At 42.2% G+C, this 19,235-nt stretch overlaps 1 protein-coding gene across 6 annotated transcripts in view; it reads right to left on the bottom strand.

The window, feature by feature from the left end:
* LOC137773408 (boLa class II histocompatibility antigen, DQB*0101 beta chain-like) overlaps window positions 1-19,235 on the bottom strand; it is a 119,856-nt gene that overhangs the window by 73,991 nt on the left and 26,630 nt on the right. The window contains exon 3 of one of the 6 annotated variants that reach the window (XM_068558068.1): window positions 6,371-6,445. The exons of 4 other annotated variants lie outside the window; for them this stretch is intronic. The gene's annotated coding sequence lies outside the window, so the exon portion shown is untranslated. Of the gene's footprint in view, window positions 1-6,370; window positions 6,446-19,235 lie in introns of those variants that run through there. One more of the 6 variants, XM_068558064.1, reaches the window with a different exon arrangement.

Here is a 19,235-nt window from a genome sequence, read left to right as displayed (position 1 = left end):
ACGGTGGCGACTAGGGTCCTGGTTACTGCCCACTCACCAGGTCCAGTTAATATAACTTTATCAATACAGCCGACCAACAAGATGATCAAGTTCCACCTGCACTTTGTTGTGACAGAAACAGAGTGGACATAGCCCTTAGGTAAAACTGTAAAGGCACTAATCTCTCTGCTCCATGAAGGCTAACTGCTTTGGTGACAGCAATGTACAAAATGTCTGTGATAAATCAATAGTAGGATAATCGTACTGGGTAGTAAGGGTGCTAACTTGTGCCGGGAAGATGCCATATCCAGAACCTCAACTGAGATTGGCACTACTCCTGAATAAATAACCTACATTCTCCAAGACTCTCTGGCTTTTGTACTGTTTAGATAGGTGAGTTATGTGGAGATCTGGTAGAAATTATCCATTCTGTGTTTTCTGAGTTTTTGATTGAGCTATTCATCCCTCCTCCAGGGATGTGGTGTTGCTTTTGATTTACTATCTTGGATTGGAGGTCAGGATGTGGAAGTTCCAGGGGCTTCTATTTGACCCCTTTCTACCTGACAGCACTCACTCCATGGGTCAGGGAGCCAGTATGGGGGTCCTTCAATTTGCCAAGTATATCTGTTATCACTCTACTACCTGGGACAAGGGAAATAAGCACAGGATGGGTCCAGGATCCCACTGGACCCACTTTGCAATGAGTTTGGAACAAGATTTCATCGATCACTGAACCTCTGTAAGTCTCTTCTCAACAGGGGGACCACAGTGACATTTTTGGGCTCCAGAGATTAGCTTCACGTTAGAGCCAGTTATCTAGTAACTCCAGGAAGGTCTGGGCATAAACTTTTTCTATTGTATAATCACCTGCTGAATGACTGCAAGTTTCTCCAAGGAAGGTTTGTGGCCACACTTCTGAGCCCTTCTGCAATAGGTCTTACATCCTTCTCAATCAAGGGGCTCCAAACCTGTGGTGTCTTAGATCCGGAAACTGAACAAGAACCAGGTCAGATCTCTGCCCACCTTTTCAAGAATTTTTTTTTTCTGTTCATCAGGTCAAGCAGTACCTTAGAAGTCCGTCCATCTATTTCACTCCTAAGGATGCCACGATCAATTAGCCACCGTCACAGATCCTTACAGATCAAAACTCCTTATTTCTGGTAAAGAACCCTCGTGGCTTGCTGTAGTAATGCACACTCCTTGTCTGTTGCTGGCACTTGGCCTCCACCACTCCCAGATTCCATTATCCCCACTGAAACTCCATTGCAACATCTTCTACCCTCATGTCAAGCCCAGAGAGAACAGCTGTCACAGGACTTTTCAAAGATGCTTGTACTCCTTTCACTAAGAATATACTTTCTAATGTCTTAGGAAACAAGCCTCCTCCAGATTTCCTGGGGTGTATGGTTAACAGGTGGCTTTGTGAACTGCACATAAACAATCCATGGAAGTATTTCTCTCCCTAAGCCTTGGGCTCTCTGTACAGTATTCCACAGAAGTTACAATATCTCATTCTCAGTGATTGCACATGGCCGCTGAGTCCAGGCTTCAGTAAAACATCACAACACACCAACAAGGGATGGTGCAGAGCGCCAGCGCTGGCAACAGTGAGAAGCTTCCTGTACTGCTGGGCCTGGGTGGAGGGCAATGTTGCCAGAACCCTACCCAGTAGGAGCTGTGGTCTTTGGGAGAGGAACACTGCCACTGGCAACCACAGCCCCAGGGTAGAGAGAGCCAAGGAACTAACTCCTGCTGGTACTTCCCCCTCACCCAGCCTCAACAATGGAAGTCAAAGGGCAATGGACCCCAATAGATTCATTCTAGAAAGGGCAACCTCGTAGGACCAAAGCAAGGCAGAGAGGGTAAATAGTGAATTTGGAGAGGAAAATAGACAATATCCAGTACACATGTCAACGTATAAAGAACTTCCTTTTTAACAGCTGCATAGTATTTCATTGTATGACTATACCAGTGAGCTACATGTGTCCAGTCCTCTGCTGATGGATGTTTAGGTTGTTTCCAATCTTGTTATTATAGACAATATGGTTATGGATACTGTACTGTAATGTAATGTAACATATGTAATGAATAATATAACAAGTAACCTTGCACATAGGATTTTTTTTATTGTGGTAGAATATACCTGACATAAATTTACATTTTAAGTGTACAATTCAGTGACATTAAGTACACTGACATTATTGTGCAATCATCAACACCATCCATCTCCAGACTGCTTCATTATCCCAAACTGAAACTCTATACCCATTAAACAATAACTCCTCATTCCTCCCTCCCCCCCAGGCCCTAGTAACCATTATTCTAATTTCTGTCTCTATGTATTTGACTACCCTAGGTACTTCATATAAGTGGGAGCATATAATATTTGTCCTTTTGTGTCTGGGTCATTTCACTTAGCCATTTATTTATAAGCTACTTATGGCTTATATCACTTATTCCGCTGGGCCAAGATTCATCCATGTTATAGCATATATCAGCTATATTCATTCCTTTTTAAGGCTAAACCACATTTCATTGTATGTGTGCACATGTGATATTTTGCATATGTGTTAACATACATGTGATAGAAATGAAATTACTGGATCTAAGGATATATATCATTGTAATTTTTATGTTTATTGCTGAATTGCACCCTCCCCACAACCCACTGAAGAACTTGTACCAATTTATACTCCCATCAGCAATGTGTAAGAGTATCTAATTCGCATGTCTTTGCCAACACAGTATGTTGACTTTTGGATATTTGCTAACTGGAGAGATAAAAGAAACAGAAAAGATAAAAAATGGCACCATTATTATTAGTGTCTCTTATTATCAGAGAAGCTGTGGATTGTATGTTTTAGGTGGGCAGTGGGGGGAACTTTCAAGTACTAAATATTTACTAAATATTAAATAACACCTAGAGGAAATTAGAAGAGGGCAATAAATATTTTAAAAATTCATCTTAGAGAGTACAGATTTTATATGTTCCATAGCCACCCAGCACTCATTTGCAGGCGGTCTTATAGTTCTGTACTCCATCCCAAAAGGACTGGCACGACTCACAGGGTTTTCATGTTGGTCCCTGACGTTCTATTTGGGGGCCTGTCAATGGTGGCAAGTGCCTTCTTGGTGGCCCCCACCAGGGATCCCTCTTTTAGACATCTGACCTTTCCAAGGAAGAGAGAATCTGCTGCTCCTTCCCAAGGCCCTCTGTCTTGCTTTCGGTTTCGGGTCTGAAAAGCACACCACAACCAGGTAACTGATGCCAGAACTGACATCAGCCTTCAGGTGAGAGAAGGGGAGTGATTGGCAGCGGCATCTGTCACCCCACTGATCACCAGGGTGATCCTGCTGATCTAGCTGATAAGATGCTATCATCTTTCTCATGGCTGCTCACGAATCCTTCCAAAGCTGTGCACGAACCTAGATGCAAGGGCTTAACAGGGTAACCGTGTCTTAGCTGGAATCACAGATAACCCTGGTAGAGCAGTAATCTCATATCGTATGTTTCCCAAACTTGCTTGATAGTAAGAATCACTTGGGACATTTGTTAAAAATCCAGCTCACCAGGCCCCTTCCCTGGAGATTCTGTTTTAGTAGGTCACAAAGGGTGAGCAGCGTGCCCAGGTCACGTGACTGGTTAAGTGGCAGGGGCAGGATGCCATGATTCCACTCTTACACACAATTACTAACTATCTACATTTGGGCAAGTCACTTAATAAAAATAATTGCCATTACAGAGAGCTTCATAGTTTATGAAACAATTTCACACCGTTATTATTTAATCCTTACAACCCTATAAAATTGATAAAATTACTCTCATTTTATAGAGGCTCAGAAAAGTCAAGTGATTGGCTGAGGCAGGGGGTCACACATTCAAATGCCTCTAGAGACCAGGCAGTTTCATCCGTTTTCTCAATCATTGATTCTTTCTTCATCCCTCTAGCAAGGAAGCATTCACTCGTTCATCCATTTAAAAAGTATTTACTGAGTACTGATGACTGGTGACACAGGGGTGAACTGTTTAAAATCCCTGCCCTCGTGATGCTTGCATTTTAGGAAGGAAAACAAATAGTAAGCACATAAAGAACAAATAAATAAGATCATTTTAGATTATAGTAAGTGCTATGAAAGCAATAAAACAGGCCTTTTGAGCAGGGGCGGGGGCAGGGGCGGGGGCAGGGGAGGGTTGCCTAGGGTTTTCCAGTTCAGTCGCCATTAGCCTGCATGTGTCTATGGAGCATTTGAAATACGGCTAATCCACACTGAGATGAGTCATAAGTGGAAAATAGACACTGGATTTTGAAGATTTAGTACCAAAAAAAGAATGTAAAATATCCCAATCGTAATTTTTATATTGATTATATGTTGAAAGGATATTTTAGACATGTCGGATGAAATAAAATAGATTATTAAAATCAAATCAACTTCACCTGTGTCTTTTGACTTGTTTTTAATATGGCAAGAGAAAACTTAGAATTCCATTTGTGACTCCCGTCGTAGGTCTTTTGAATGGTGCTAATCTAGATTAACCAGGAGAAGCCTCTCAGAAGAAGTGATTATTTTTTTGGTTTTTTGGGTTTTTTTGTTTTTTGTTTTTTAAAGCTTCTTTCTTTCTTTATTCATTTATTTTTGGCTGTGTTGGGTCTTCGTTTCTGCGCGAGGGCTTTCTCTAGTTGCAGCGAGCGGGGGCCGCTCTTCATCGCGATGCGCGGGCCTCTCACTGTCGCGGCCTCTCTTGTTGCGGAGCACAAGCTCCAGACGCGCAGGCTCAGTAGTTGTGGCTCACGGGCCCAGTTGCTCCGCGGCATTTGGGATCTTCCCAGACCAGGGCTTGAAACCGTGTCCCCTGCATTGGCAGGCAGATTCTCAACCACTGCACCACCAAGGAAACCCTTTGGGGGTTTTTAAAATAAATTTATTTATTTTATTTATTTATTTTTGGCTGTGTTGGGTCTCTGTTGCTGCACGTGGGCTTTCTCTAGTTGCTACGAGCGGGGGCTACTCTTTGTTGCAGTGCGCGGGCTTCTCACTGCAGTGGCTTCTCTTACTGCGGAGCACGGGCTCTAAGTGCTCGTGCTTCAGTAGTTGTGGCATGCGGGCTCGGTAGTTGTGGCTCATGGGCTCTAGAGCACAGGCTCAGTAGTTGTGGTGCATGGGCTTAGTTGCTCCGTGGCATGTGGGATCTTCCCAGACCAGGGCTCGAACCCATGTCCCCTGCATTGGCAGGTGGATTCTTAACCACTGCACCTCCAGGGAAGCCCAAGAAGTGATGTTTGAGCTGAGACTTCCGTGACTAGGAGGCATCTGTGAGATCTGAGAGAGGAGTCTGCACAGGGGAAACTGGCGAAGTCCAGATGTGAATCTCTAACAACAGGGTGTGATGGAGTGTAGACAGAAGGAGAGAGTGTGTCCACCACAACCCTTCAAAGTGTGAGACACTCTGAAGGACACAAAGGGAGTGGCTGAGTTGTTTTCTACCTGGGTCGGCCTGGTTTAGGTCACACCGTTCCCCACCCTTAAGAGGAGGGAATGCCAGATCAGCCGGACCAACTCAGTCCACTTGCTGAGGAACCAGGCTGCAGCTAGCCACCAAGTCTCCCTAAATCCCATCACACAGCTAGGAAAGACTTGGGTGATTTTCTTTTGATTCCAGGTCCCACATTCTTTCCACTTAGCCTGTTTTGGGCAATAGATCCTTTTGAGAATCTGATGAAACCATGGGCCACGTCTCCCACCATGACCACTACTACCGCATTGTGCCCACATTAATATTACATATAATATAAGGGGTCAGAGGTCCTCCCCTGAAGCCCACCCATGAACACAGATTAAGAAGCTCTGCAGGGCTTCCCTGGTGGCGCAGTGGTTAAGAATCCGCCTGCCAATGCAGGGGACATGGGTTCAAACCCTGGTCCAGGAAGATCCCACATGCCACGGAGCAACTACGCCCATACGCCACAACTACTGAGCCTGCGCTCTAGAGTCCGCGTGTCACAACTACTGAGCCCATGTGCCACAACTACTGAAGCCCGTGTGCCACAACTACTGAAGCCCGCGTGCCTAGAGCCCGAGCTCCGCAACAAGAGAAGCCACCGCAATGAGAAGCCCGCGCACCGCAACGAAGAGTAGCCCCCGCTCGCTGCAAGCAGAGAAAGCCCGCGCGCAGCAACGAAGACCCAATGCAGCCAAACATAAATAAATAAAAACAAATAAAAGAAAAAAAAAAAAAGAAGCTTTGCAGTATAGATAGTCAACTCCCTTCTCTACACCAAAACTGTAGCATGGAGATGATAACATCAGCTTCCTTAGGTCATTGAAACACTGGGAGGATCAGACAAGGTGATGTTAGTGGAACTGCCGTCCAAATGTAGGACATTACTACTACCTTCAGCCAGGAAGGATTTAAGGGCCTCTAACGGCAGTGCTGATGACTTGAAGGATTTTTTTTTTAACTGCAGACCTAAAAAAAAGAGAGAGAGAGAGATACCAAGAAACGGAAGAGCACAAATATTATAATTTTCAAGTGACATAAGAAATTTTTGGAAATCTATTCTAGACCAGTGGTTCTCAATACTGCCTGCCCATTAGAATTGCTTAGAGAATGTTTAAAAAATTCTGATGAAGTAGCACAACCCCTAAAGAAGGGAATAAGTAATATCTAGAAAATCTACACATGGCTTTTGACCCAGCAATTCCACGTCCAGGACTCTGTCTCAAAGATAAGAGGGTAAATTTCCAAAAGGAGTTTAGCACAAGGCTATATTCGTCACTGCACTATTTCCAATAGCAAAAGCCTGGAAACAACCCAAATATCCAGAGATGAAAGGATTAGGTACCCAGGACTGATCCCCAGCAGGCTAGTCTCCCAGAAAAGGAGTGGGCCTCCTGTGAGGCTCCCTGGAAGCTGCTGTGACCCTGTGATCAATTCTGGCTGGGTTAGATCCTTGCATCCCCCTCATCCTGATGATGCCAGGGCTGAGGCTGGGACTGGAACTTCCTCAATCCTGAACACTCACAGGGAAAATCCTGCCACCAGCATGCCATCTGCAAGAGCTGTCACTGCACAGCTTGGACCCCAGTCCCAGATCACACTGTGAGAGGGCGGGCGATTCTCCCAACCTGAAAATTCATCTGGCAGGATCAGACCAGAAACAGGGTGATGCCACACAGTATTGCTATGGGCCCATCCTGATGACAGGGGAGGGGCCTGTGCTTCCTCCATCTTTTAGCTTAAATGTCCCACAGCACAAGGAAGAGGGAGTCTGGGGCTCAGCTCCACCTGGGATGGATAAGGGGAGACCAATCCTGTGTCCATGAGCTTTCCCTAGTGAATACTGTGCTGATGGGCCTGATATACACGCTACTTGGCCATTTGTCCATTTTTACATTCAACTGGTGCAGTGAGCAGGGCACCTGGCCAGGCAGTCACCATAACTTTCCGGAAGATAATCAACAGATCAGGGATCAAAGTCCCACTGGAAGGTAGGATGGATCCTCTTGGGGTAGCATGGCCAGCTTTGGGGATGGTTAATCACTAATTGCTCATGGGAATCCCATGAAGACCTCAGCATGGAGACACAGGGAGTAAGCCTCCTGAAATAGAATTCTTTTGTTGTTGTTAATGACCTGGCAGGAGAGTTTCCCAGGAAAGGGTGGCTCCATTGAAAGAAGGCTAAACCAGCACTCTTGATGCTAGTTCAGCCTCCCTGTGATCATTGAAGAATATACACTGTCGGCCTGACCATTTAGTACTCACGATGGAGGGGTGTTAGAGCAAGGCAAGATCACCCTAACGACTGGAACAAGGAGGATCCCCAAATTATACTTGATACCGAGCAGAGCCTTGTGGAGCTCCTGGGCATAAAGCCTTTCTGTGTCCCCCATTTCTTTGATTACAGGAAATAGCCTTCATTCAGCCTCCTTGACCTTCCCTGAGTTCCAATGGGCAGATTCAAGCAGTTGTTAATTGAGGAAGGGAGGGGATGAGAGACCAGGGAGAAACAGTCAAGACAAACAGTAGTGCAGCCTTGGGGCAAGGTCCTGGTTCCCCGTCAACTGATACACACAACAATATCTTTGAGTTGTTTTGCAGATATTGAAACCCCCTCCAGGTGGGAGAAGTTAACAATTAAGGACGGTACGCTGCCCACAACCATGTAGACCCCAGACCAGTTGGAAACTGAAGGTTGAGGATGCTGACTCCTACTTACCTCACCACCAACCCATCAGAAGAATGTCCACGAGCTGATCACGCCCTCGAACCATTACTATAAAACTTCTCGCTATCCTCTCCAAGTTGGGACACATCGTTTTTCGAGGCAGGATCCCGCTGTGTCCCCCTTTGCCTGGCAAAGTAATAAAGCTATCCCTTTCTAGTTCATCCAAAACTCTGTCTCCCAGATTCAATTCGGTACCGGTGTACAGAGAAGCTGAGCTTTCGGCATCATACTCCCTCTCTCTTAGAATAAAATAGTAAACTGGGCAAGCTGAAACAAAATAATCTAACTTTGTACTTTGCCTAGGTCCATTATTTCATTGACAGTTGCAAGGTAGTGAAAGTCTAATTCTTTTATTCCTTTTTCATTTATTAGAATCTTTCCATAAAGAACTTTATTTACTCCTTGTGAAATGGAGCAGGACCCTGTGGGGCCCTCCCGGGCTTCATTCAGCCTCCTTGACATTCCCTGAGTTCCAAAGGGGAGATTGAAACAGTTGCTAATCAGGGAAGGGAAGGAATGCAGAAACAAGAGAGGAGCAGCCAAGAAACTACAGTGCAGGCTTGGGTCGGCATCCTGGTTCCTCCCAAGGAATATACATAACAATACCTTTGAGTTCTTCTGCAGGAACTAAAGCCCCCACCCAGGTGGAGGATGGTAACTTCAGGCTGAGCGCAAGATTCCCGGAGCACCGCCCTTCTACCTCAGCACCAGCCAATCAGAAGAAAGTCACACACCCTGTAGCCTTCACCCCAAATTTTGCCTTTAAAAACTCTTCTCCAAAAACCACGGGGGAATTTGGGGTTTGAGGGCACAAGCCACTCATTTTCCTTGCTTGGTCCTGCAATAAACCTTTCTCTGTCCCAAACTCTGACATTTCGGTTTGTTTGGCCTCACTGTGTGTCGGGCACGTGAACTTGTGTTCAGTAACACTTGTATATCTTGAGTTATACACAGGAAAGGCAAGAAAATTCCAGGCTTATTCCATACATTTCCTGCTCCAGACCTGGCCCATGCATTTCCCCAAGGAGTTTTTGGTACCTTTTAGTGAGAAATGATGTTTAGAGACTATAATATGGACTTAAGTGTGCCCATTGTTCCTGAGATGGTTTTTTAATAGGCATTTTCCATGAACAGAGTTAAGAAATTTGTATTTTTTTAAAAGAGAAAATATAATTTCATTCTGACCATCCAATCAAATTTAGGGTTAAAGGGGTTTTATTTACCTATCTTGATTTTATGTTTATATCTCTTTTTCTTCTGCTGAAATCTTAGTTCCTTATGATATTAGCATCATCATCAATCTGCTCTATCTTATCTATCCATCAGGATATATCCACTGATCACAAAGAAAGAGGCAACCAGACTTGGTGCCTTCTGATGTGATATAATAGGAAACACATCATCACCTAAGAAATATCCTTGCTAAGTATTCCAACCTTAATATGAAGTACATTTAATTATTGGTTTTCATGAAATACGGGAAACAAGGGAAAAGGAAAGGCCATATAGATGCAGTCAGCAAAACACAAAAGGCGGGAGACTCTCCAGGACAAATGACCAGATTTCTTTAAAAATAAGCTACAAAGAAGAGAAAAAAGAGTGAGGAGGAAACTATAGATTAAAATAAATGTAAGAGGTATATTAACCAAATCCTAATTCAAACAAACTGACTATAAAAGTTGTTTGTTAATGAGACAACTGGGAATTTGATAACTGACTGGATATTTGATGACATTAAGGAACTTTATTTATTGTTTTAGGCATGATAAAGATATTGTGTTTTACAAATAATTTTAGAGATATATATCAAAATAATCAAGGATGAGTTGATATACTTTGGGGCATTTTCTGTAAAACAATCCAATAGTGAGGAGAAGTGGGCCCAAAACAATAAAATCAGAAATGAAAGAGATGTTTCAACTGACACCACAGAAATACAAAGGATCATAACAGATTACTATAAATAATTATACACCAATAAAATGGACAACCTAGAATAAATGAACAATAGAACAGAATAGAGAGCCTAGAAATAAACCCACACTTATATCATTAATTAATCTATGACAATATACTATGGGAAAAAAGCCTCTTCAATAAATGGTGTTGGGAAAACTGGACAGCTACATGCAAAAGAATCAAATTGGACTACTTTCTCACACCATATATAAAAATTAAACTCAAAGTGGATTAAAAACTTAAATACAAGACCTGAAACCATAAAACTTCTGGAAGAATACTTAGGCAGTACACATTTCATATTGATCTTAGCAATATTTTTTGGATCTGTCTCAGGCATGGGAAAAAAACCAAAAATAAACAAATGGGACTACATCAAAGTAAAAAGCTTTTGCAGAGTAAAGGAAACTATCAAAAAAAAATGAAAAGGCAGCCTACTGAATGAGAGAAGATATTCGCAAACTATATATCTGATAAGGGGTTAATATCCAAAATATACAGAGAACTCACAACTCAACATCAAAGATCAAACAACCCCATTAAAAAATAGGCAGAGGACCTGAACAGACATTTTTCCAAAGAAGACATACAGATGATCAACGGGCACATGAAAAGACGCTCAATATCACCAATCATCAGCGAAATGCAAATAAAAACCCACAGTGAGATATCCTTTCACACCTGTCAGAATGGCCATTATCAAAAAAAACAACAAATAACAAGTTGCTAACAACTATATGATCCAACAATTCCACTTCTGGGTATTTATCCAAAGAAATCAAAAACATTAATTCAGAATGATATGTGCACCCGTATGTTCATTGCAGCACTATTTACAATAACCAAGATATGGAAACAACCTAAGTGTCCATCAATAGATGAATGGATAAGAAAGACATGGTATACATACACACACACACACACACACACACACACACACACACACTGGAATATTACTCTGCCACAAAAAAAGAATTAAATCTTGCCATTTGTGGCAACATGGATGAACCTTGAGAGTGCTATGCTAACTGAAATAATTCAGACAGAGAAGGACAAATACTGTATGATTTCACTTATACATAGAATCTAAAAAACAAAACAAGCAAATGAAACAAAACAAAACAGAAACAGACTCATAGAGAACAAACACGTAGTTGTCAGAGGGAGGGGCATGGGGGGATGAGTGAAATAGTTGAGGAAGATTAAGAGATACAAACTTCCAGTTACAAAATAAATACAGTAAGTCATGGGGATGTAATGTACTGCATAGGGAATATGGTCAATAATATTGTAATAACTTCATATGGTGACAGATGGTAAGTAGACTTATCATGGTGATCATTTTGTAATGTATAAAAATATCAAGTCACTGTGTTGCACACCTAAACTAATATAACATTGTAAGTCAATTACACTTCAATAAAAAAAATTAAATTAAATTAAATTAAATAATAAAATAAATTTTTATAAAATAAAATTTCAGAACTCCCTAAAAAACAAACAGAAATGAAAACACATGTCCACCAAAGCCTTGTACAAGAATGTTCATAGCAACTTTATTCACAACAGCCAAAAACTGGAAACAGCACATGTGTCCATCAGTGGACTAAACAAACTGGTATATTCATACAAAGGAATACTGTTCAGTAAAAAAAGTGACAAACTACTGACACATACAACAACTTGAATGAATCTCAGAAACTTTATATTGAGTGAAAAAGTCAGACCCAAGAGTATATACTGTGTAATTCCCCATATGTGATGCTCTGTAGCAGAAAAAAAAATTATGATGAAATCAGAACAGCGGTTACTTCTAGAAGTGGTGGGGATTGACTGGGAAAGGGTGTGAAGGAACATTCTGGTTGATGGAAATACAGTATACCTATATCTCAAGTGTCCTGATAGAGTATGTGAGTTATAAGGGTACATGCCTCTGTTAAAACTGGTTCAACTATACACTTAGATCTGTGTATTTCACTGCATGTGAATTACATCTAAATTAAAAAACAACTTATTTCTTGCAAACAACTGCATTGTGCATCTCTAGCCCTTTTATCCACTTTCGATAAAGAGCACATTAAGATTTGGAGTCTATTCCCACACATGTTTGCCTCATCTCTTAGCCTTGTGAACTGTGATGGAGGGAGTTATCATGAATATCATACAGGAAAATAGGGGTCACTATGTCACTAGTCATCAACTGCAGCAGACCAGAATACCAAGTAAAATAAGTCACATTACCAGTTTCAAATAGAAACAGGCATAAAATAAAAAGGGAACATTTTACATTTACAAAAGGTACATAATAAAGGGTAATATTTAACCATTTTCAAGTGATAATGCTAGGTATTCAAGAGTCACATTCCTTTATTTCCAAGAGAGCAATTTTTTAAATAACAAGGCAATCTGCATTGCTATTTCTATGCTTCATTAGGAAGTAGTTAATAATGTCCAAGATATTTAAACTAAAATCCAACTCATAATATTAATTTTTGTTTATCCTAATAGACCAGATATAGATGAAGTAAATAGTTCTTTGTTTGGACTTTAGGAGCACATTATATGGACAATATATCTAGTTTTTGGTGGTTGGAATTCAGCAGTCTTCTCAGTGGGCAGTGTATAAAATGATCCCTTACCTCATTGCCCTGTAATGTTCTTCTCCTTGTCTCAAAACCTTCCATTGAGATCAGAGTGGACATTTTCCCACCTGTTCTTGATTTTTCTTGACCTACAGGCATACCTCATGGATATTGCAGGTTTAGTTCCAGACCACAGCAATAAAGCAATTATCTCAATAACATGAGTTGCACGAATTTTTTTGGTTTCCCAGTGCATTTAAAACTTATGTTTACACTATACTGTATTCTAGTAAGTGTGAAATAGCATTGTGTCCAAAAAAACAAATGGACATACCTTAATTTTAAAATATTGCTAAAAATGCTAACCATCATCTGAGCCTTCACAAGTCGTGGTAGTAACATCAAAGATCACTGATCACAGATCACTACAACAAATATAATAATAATGAAAAATTTTGAAATATTGTGAGAATTACCAAAATGCAACACAGAGACACTAAGTGAGCAAATGCCTTTGGAAAAATGGCTCCAATAGACTTGCTTGACACAGGGTTGCCACAAACCTTCAATTTGTAAAAAACACAAAGCCAGTACACCTGTACTGACAAAGGGTCTCTCCTTGACCACACTCCAGCCCGGCTCCTCTGAGCCTCTTCTCCACTAGGCCCCAACCTTGCCCTATAAAGACTGGAACAAACATCAACATAGTTTCTGACAGCTGAAGGCCAAATCCCTAGGAAGACCCATTCCCCCTTAAAAGGCCTGCCTGAGAAAACTCAAGGCTGTCAAAAGAATTTGCTGTGTGTTTCAGCCCCTGTCTCCCAGTTGCTATTGGAGGGTAGTGATGCTGAAAACTTGACCTCTGTGCACTGGTGAGTCGAATCTCGGAGACAGCGTTTTGGGTGAAGTAGGAAAGAATAGCTTTATTGCTTTGCCAGGCAAAGGGGGCCACAGCGGGCTTGTGCCCTTCACAAACTGTGTCCCAACCTGGGGGAAATTTGATGAGGAGTTTTATAGCAATGGTTCAAGGGCAGGATTACTGATAAGGATCAGGGTGTGTGCAGGGCCTGCATTCCTTTAATCTGGCCTCAGGTGATCTCCTGATGAGCTTCTGTGGTTCCTTTAATCTGGCCTCAGAGGGTCTCCGGATATTCTCTGAAGAATGCTTCATCAAGTAGTTAACATCTTCCATTTGTTGGGAGTTTTAGTTCTGCAGAAGAGCTCAATGATACTGTTATGTGTATCCCTTGAGGCAGAACTAAGATCCTGCCCCAAGACTGCACTCTTGTTTCTTGGCTCCCTCCCTCCTTGTCTCTGCATCCCCTCCCTTCCCTGATTAGCCACTGTTTGAACCTGCCCTTTGGAGCTCAGAGAAGTTCATGGGGGCTAAAGCCTATTCCCTACAAACAAGAAACGGGGGACACAGACAGGTTTCTGTGCCCGGGAGCCCCACAGGGTCCTGCTTGGTTTCACTAGGAGCCAGTTAGCAAACCCAGATGGGTTTCACACGGACCAACCCTTTTTTCCCCTCGTATTTTTATAAGTTTTCACCTCCCTGATTCTACGGAGCCCCCAGTCACCCTCCCCTGTATCCTCTCATTCTCTCTTTAAAATGCCCAGTCACCTCTGTTTAAGTCAAAGTTGAGTTCAGTTGACACTAGACCCTTTTCCCTATTGCAATAGTAGATTCCTAACTAAAATCTGCCCTGACCACTTTAGCTAGTGTCCAGCTTTGTCTATTAGCTGTCAACAAAAACGGGTTGAGCAGAGAAGAGCCTACAAGGGGCTGGCAATCAAATAACAGACAGGGCCCACATACAATAAATACAAACACAGCTACTAGAGTGACAAAAAAGGAGGTCAGAGATTTGCAGCAGAATGATAGTATTTGATCAAGGAAGTCTTTTTGAAAGGAGAAATTTTGAGAAAGCAATGAAAGGGTATTTACAGTTTAGAAAAGAGCCAAAGGTCACATCTGCCTGAAGTAGTCTTGTTAGGGTTGGAAATCAACGGTGGGTGTGGACATTGTTTGAGGGACAAGTGTAGTGAGAGTGGAGGGGTGAGGATCACAAAGGAACAAGGGAGCATCGGGGGTAATCTAGATGGTTAGAGAGTCTGTAACCCAGGGAAACACCTGCTTTGGGTTGTCACAGAGCATATCACAGTGGTCGCCATCTATAGCTGCAATGGCCTCTTCTCCGACTTGGCCGAAGAAAGGCTCTCTCCAGCACAACAGGGTGACTGTGTGCAAACCAGAAAAGGCTTTTCTGCCTCAGGCAGAGGCTCTTACACGGAGTGAGGGGAAGGGAGGAGTTTAAAAACACTGAATTAGCATAACGGGGCTCATCCACGTGCAGCCTCTGTGCTGAGACCCTTGGAACACAAAGGACCTGAGTCACTTTGAGGATTGGGGTGGAGGTAGAGATTCACTTTGTTTTCTTTTAGCTTTCAGGGGGTTTTGTTATCTTTGTTTTGGATTTGGGGTTTTGTTGTTGTTGTTGTTGTTGTTTGCTCCTCTCCTAATTTGTCTGGCTAAGGCCACAGCCTGAAAACCTTGAGTTTCTCCCAGACGTGATAGCACAGTCTGCACTTATCTATAAACACTCCTCCAAGCACTTTCATAAGTCCCTGTGTCCTTCCAATCAATTTACTTCTGAAGTATCTCTAACCGCATTAAGAGGGTTACTTCATTTCTAGAGATTTCCTAATTCAAATCTCCAACAACTCTCACTGTAACCACCAGCTGCAGAAGTTTCTTCATTGTTTCTAGCTCTCCTCTCTACCTCAATCCAATATGTCATGGACCTTTTATCAGCATCACCTAAGACAGATCTGATCTTATCACATCCTCACTGAAAAACCCTCAGGGTCTCCCCATCTCTTAACTGATAAAGTCCAAACCCTCAGCACAGAGGCACAGTCTGTCCCAGGATCTTCTTCTGCCTCCTTCCCTCTCTGGCCAGAATCCCTCTCCGGGCTTTGAGATGTCAGAGAGTTGCCATTTTTCAATGGTGCCCAGCATTTTCGTTTCTCCATGCCTTTGTTTGTATGGTTCCCTCTGCTCTAATGCCTTCATCCTTATACCCCCATGTCTGACCAGCACTCTTTATATACCTTCAACTCCAGCTTAACTGTCCCCTCCTCTGGGAACCACGGCAACTTTTTCAGGCAAAATGAATCCTTCCCTCCAGTCTGCTCCCCAAACCCATCCCCCTACTATAAATTCTCATTGCTTTGGTCTTTACTGAACACTGTAAAAATATCATTTGCTTAAATAGTCTTTTATGAGATTACAAAATCCTCAAAGGTAGAAATGAAGTTACACACATAATTGGACACATAATGATGTTCTGCCTCAAACTGTTTCCCTTTTTCTCATGTCTTCTCCTTCCATCTTAGATTGTAAACTTCTTGAGGAGTTAAATCCTTCTATTCCTCCTTCACTTTTCCAACCCTTACTCTTGTGATGAACCTAATTTACCCTTTTATCTGTAAAAGGATGGATTAGATCACCTAGTGGGTCCTGTATCTTGATGTAACATTTGGTAATTCTGAGAGCAAACAGGAGGAACCCAAGAAATACATCATACTGATTACACAAGGGCTGCTTAGGTGGTATTTATACTTAGGAATTGAATAGTAATTACCTTTTTTAAGTAGGAAAGAGGCATAGAATCAATGAAGATCCTCCTCCTGCATGCTCCTGGTTATTGATGACTTACTACGTGCCCGACACTAATCTAGACACCAGGGATACAGCAGAAAACGAAACAAAACCACACAAAGGCCTTGCCGTCTGTGGAGCTTGAAATCCAGGTGGGGAGACAGAAAACAAAGACGTACATGGTACCGTCAAGCGGCAACGATTCTATGAACAAAAATACCACACTCCCACTGTTAACAATAACAACGATGATATAAAGCTGGTGAGGAGCTACAGAGTGGTGAAAGGCAGTGATATTTAGGAATGACAATCAGAGAAGCCTCTCAAAGGGGCTGCTAACATGTGCAGGAAACACTGCTGTGGGTCCCCAAGACTATCCTCACCTCTGTCTTAGGAGGAAGACGCTACAGTATGGTTACAGCCCAGAGCTTTGCCAAGAATGGGGCAGACGGGATTGTTTACCTGATAAAGGGAAAAGACTTAAGAAGGTCAGTGGAGAAACACATAAATGAGTAAACAAATTATGGTATAGTCATCATCTGTTCCAAAATAGAATCTCTTATTTTATCTATCATCATAAATGGTGGTTTGAAGATGTTTTTTAAACCTGGAGAATCTCTGACCCAATAAAATATGAGCAACAAACTATACATAGGTATGATCTTATCTGAATTAAAGTTATAATTATGTACGTGTGTGCGCAGAAAGTGTACTAGAAGGAACATCACAAAATAGTAATAGTGTCTCTAGCTGGTAGAATTACAGGTGGATTTTATTTTCCTCCTTATACTTTTTAATATTTTTAACAGTTTCTACCTCAAGCATGTCTCACTTATACTTTTTCACTTTACTTTTTTTTTTTACTTGTGCTAAGACGCTTGAGATATAACATTTTAACAAATAAGTGTACAACGCAATATTGTTAACTATAGGCACAATGTTTCATTTTACTTTTAATTTTCATTTTTAAAATGATATGTGTGCATTAAAAGTACTTCAAATAAACCAAAAAAAATTAAAATAGCAGAGATGTGCAGAAGGTAAAAAGTAAACATCTCCCCTGCCCTTACCCACTGGTTTCTCTCCTCAGAGCTTTCACACTAACAGTATCTTTCAACAGGCTTTTCCGTAGCCTTAGAAAATATTTTATGCAGGTCCAAACATATACATATATTCTTTTCCCCCCACAACTGGAATTATAATATATATACCATTATATAAGCTATTCTTTTGTTATTGATTTAAAAAGACTTAAATACATTCCTATGTCAGAACATAAAGAGATGCCTCATTCTTTTTTCAACCACTGGGTAGAATTCTTTTTTTTGGTGTTCTATATTTTACCTAAATGGATTGTTGCCAGTGTTTTGCTATTGCAGATAGAGCTGCAAACAGCAACTGCCTGCGGTTCAAGGGTGTCTCCAGCCAGCAGGGTTATCTGATGTTTGGGGCATCCGAAAAGAGACCAGCTCAGGAGTGGCACGCTGACCTGGCTTCGCGGAGGCTGAAGTGTCTTCTGCACTCATCTCTAGGTTAAGAGATTATTTCTCAGAGCCCTTCAGCTCTAGAGTCATTTCTGAGATGGGCTGGAGTGTCTGCTGCCATCAGGAGCAACACACACACACACACACACACACACACACACACACACACCCTGGCAGTACTCTCTCCTGGTTTGCCCTGGGCACAGGCACCGTCTTCTCTGACTGCCCTGATTGCCTCCTTTCTTCCCATCTTTAGGCTGAAACCACCCACCAGGTTGGCCTTCACTTTCAGACTCGAAGACCCACACTCTGGGGTTTGGGGTCTGGCTTTTCGGGCAGCCATTGAGGAGCCAGATCACCCAACGCAGATGCATGGGGAGTCCTGATGGGGTGAACCTTAAGCAGTAAGAAGAGAGATGAGCAGACGGGGAAAAAAAACTCCCCCAACTTTGTCTCTTCTGCAGACAACTAGGAGGCCCAGTTCTTCCCTCAGCTCCTCCTGAGACGTCCTGCCTGAACTGCCCACCCAGCCAGCCACCAGCTGAGTCCCTTTGTACTTTGTTGGGAAACAACAGCCAGTGAGGAACCACTGTGTTGCTTCACAATTTTCCTGGCCTTGCTTTCTCTTTATTCCTCAGCCACAAGTCCTGGGACCTGCCAAATAAAGTGTCAGCACTTTATTTTTGCCTCAGGCTGCTTTCTAGAGGACCTGGGCTAAGATATACATTAAAAGGAAAAACAAGCCTTTTTTTTTTTTTTAAATAAAACCACTGCCCTATAAGGTGGTTTTAGGAAGAATTCTCAGAAATAGATAAGGTCCCATGTGTGTGTGTGTGTGTGTGTGTGCACGTGTGTGCCCATGCACATACATATGAGTGTAAGACAAACTTTAATACCTTTTTTTCATTAAACAGCAATAAATTCTGGTCATCACTGTTTAAGCAATAAAAGAATCAAGGCTGCAAAAAAAAAAATCCTTGTACAAACATACATATCTTTTCTTATGCAGACATATGTGTTATTACATACATATTTAATTTGGTGCATGTTGTGAATTACCCAGAGGATAAATTTCTAAAAGTGAAAATATTGGGTCAAGAGATACATGCATTTTTTTATTGTGATAGGTGTTATTAAATTGCTCTTTTAAATTTTTACATAATTAGGGCTTCCCTGGTGGCACAGTGGTTAAGAATCCACCTGCCAGTGCAGGGGACACAGGTTCGAGCCTTGGTCCGGGAAGATCCCACATGCCTCAGAGCAACGAAGCCTGTGCACCACAACTACTGAGCCTGCACTCTAGAGCCCGTGAGCCACAACTACTGAGCCCACGCACTGCAAC

Source organism: Eschrichtius robustus, chromosome 12 (genome assembly GCF_028021215.1).
Source record: "Eschrichtius robustus isolate mEscRob2 chromosome 12, mEscRob2.pri, whole genome shotgun sequence".
NCBI classification, from domain to species: Eukaryota; Metazoa; Chordata; class Mammalia; order Artiodactyla; family Eschrichtiidae; genus Eschrichtius; species Eschrichtius robustus.
The sequence above is the reverse complement of the archived record's forward strand: the minus strand, read 5'-3'. Positions and strand labels throughout refer to the sequence as shown.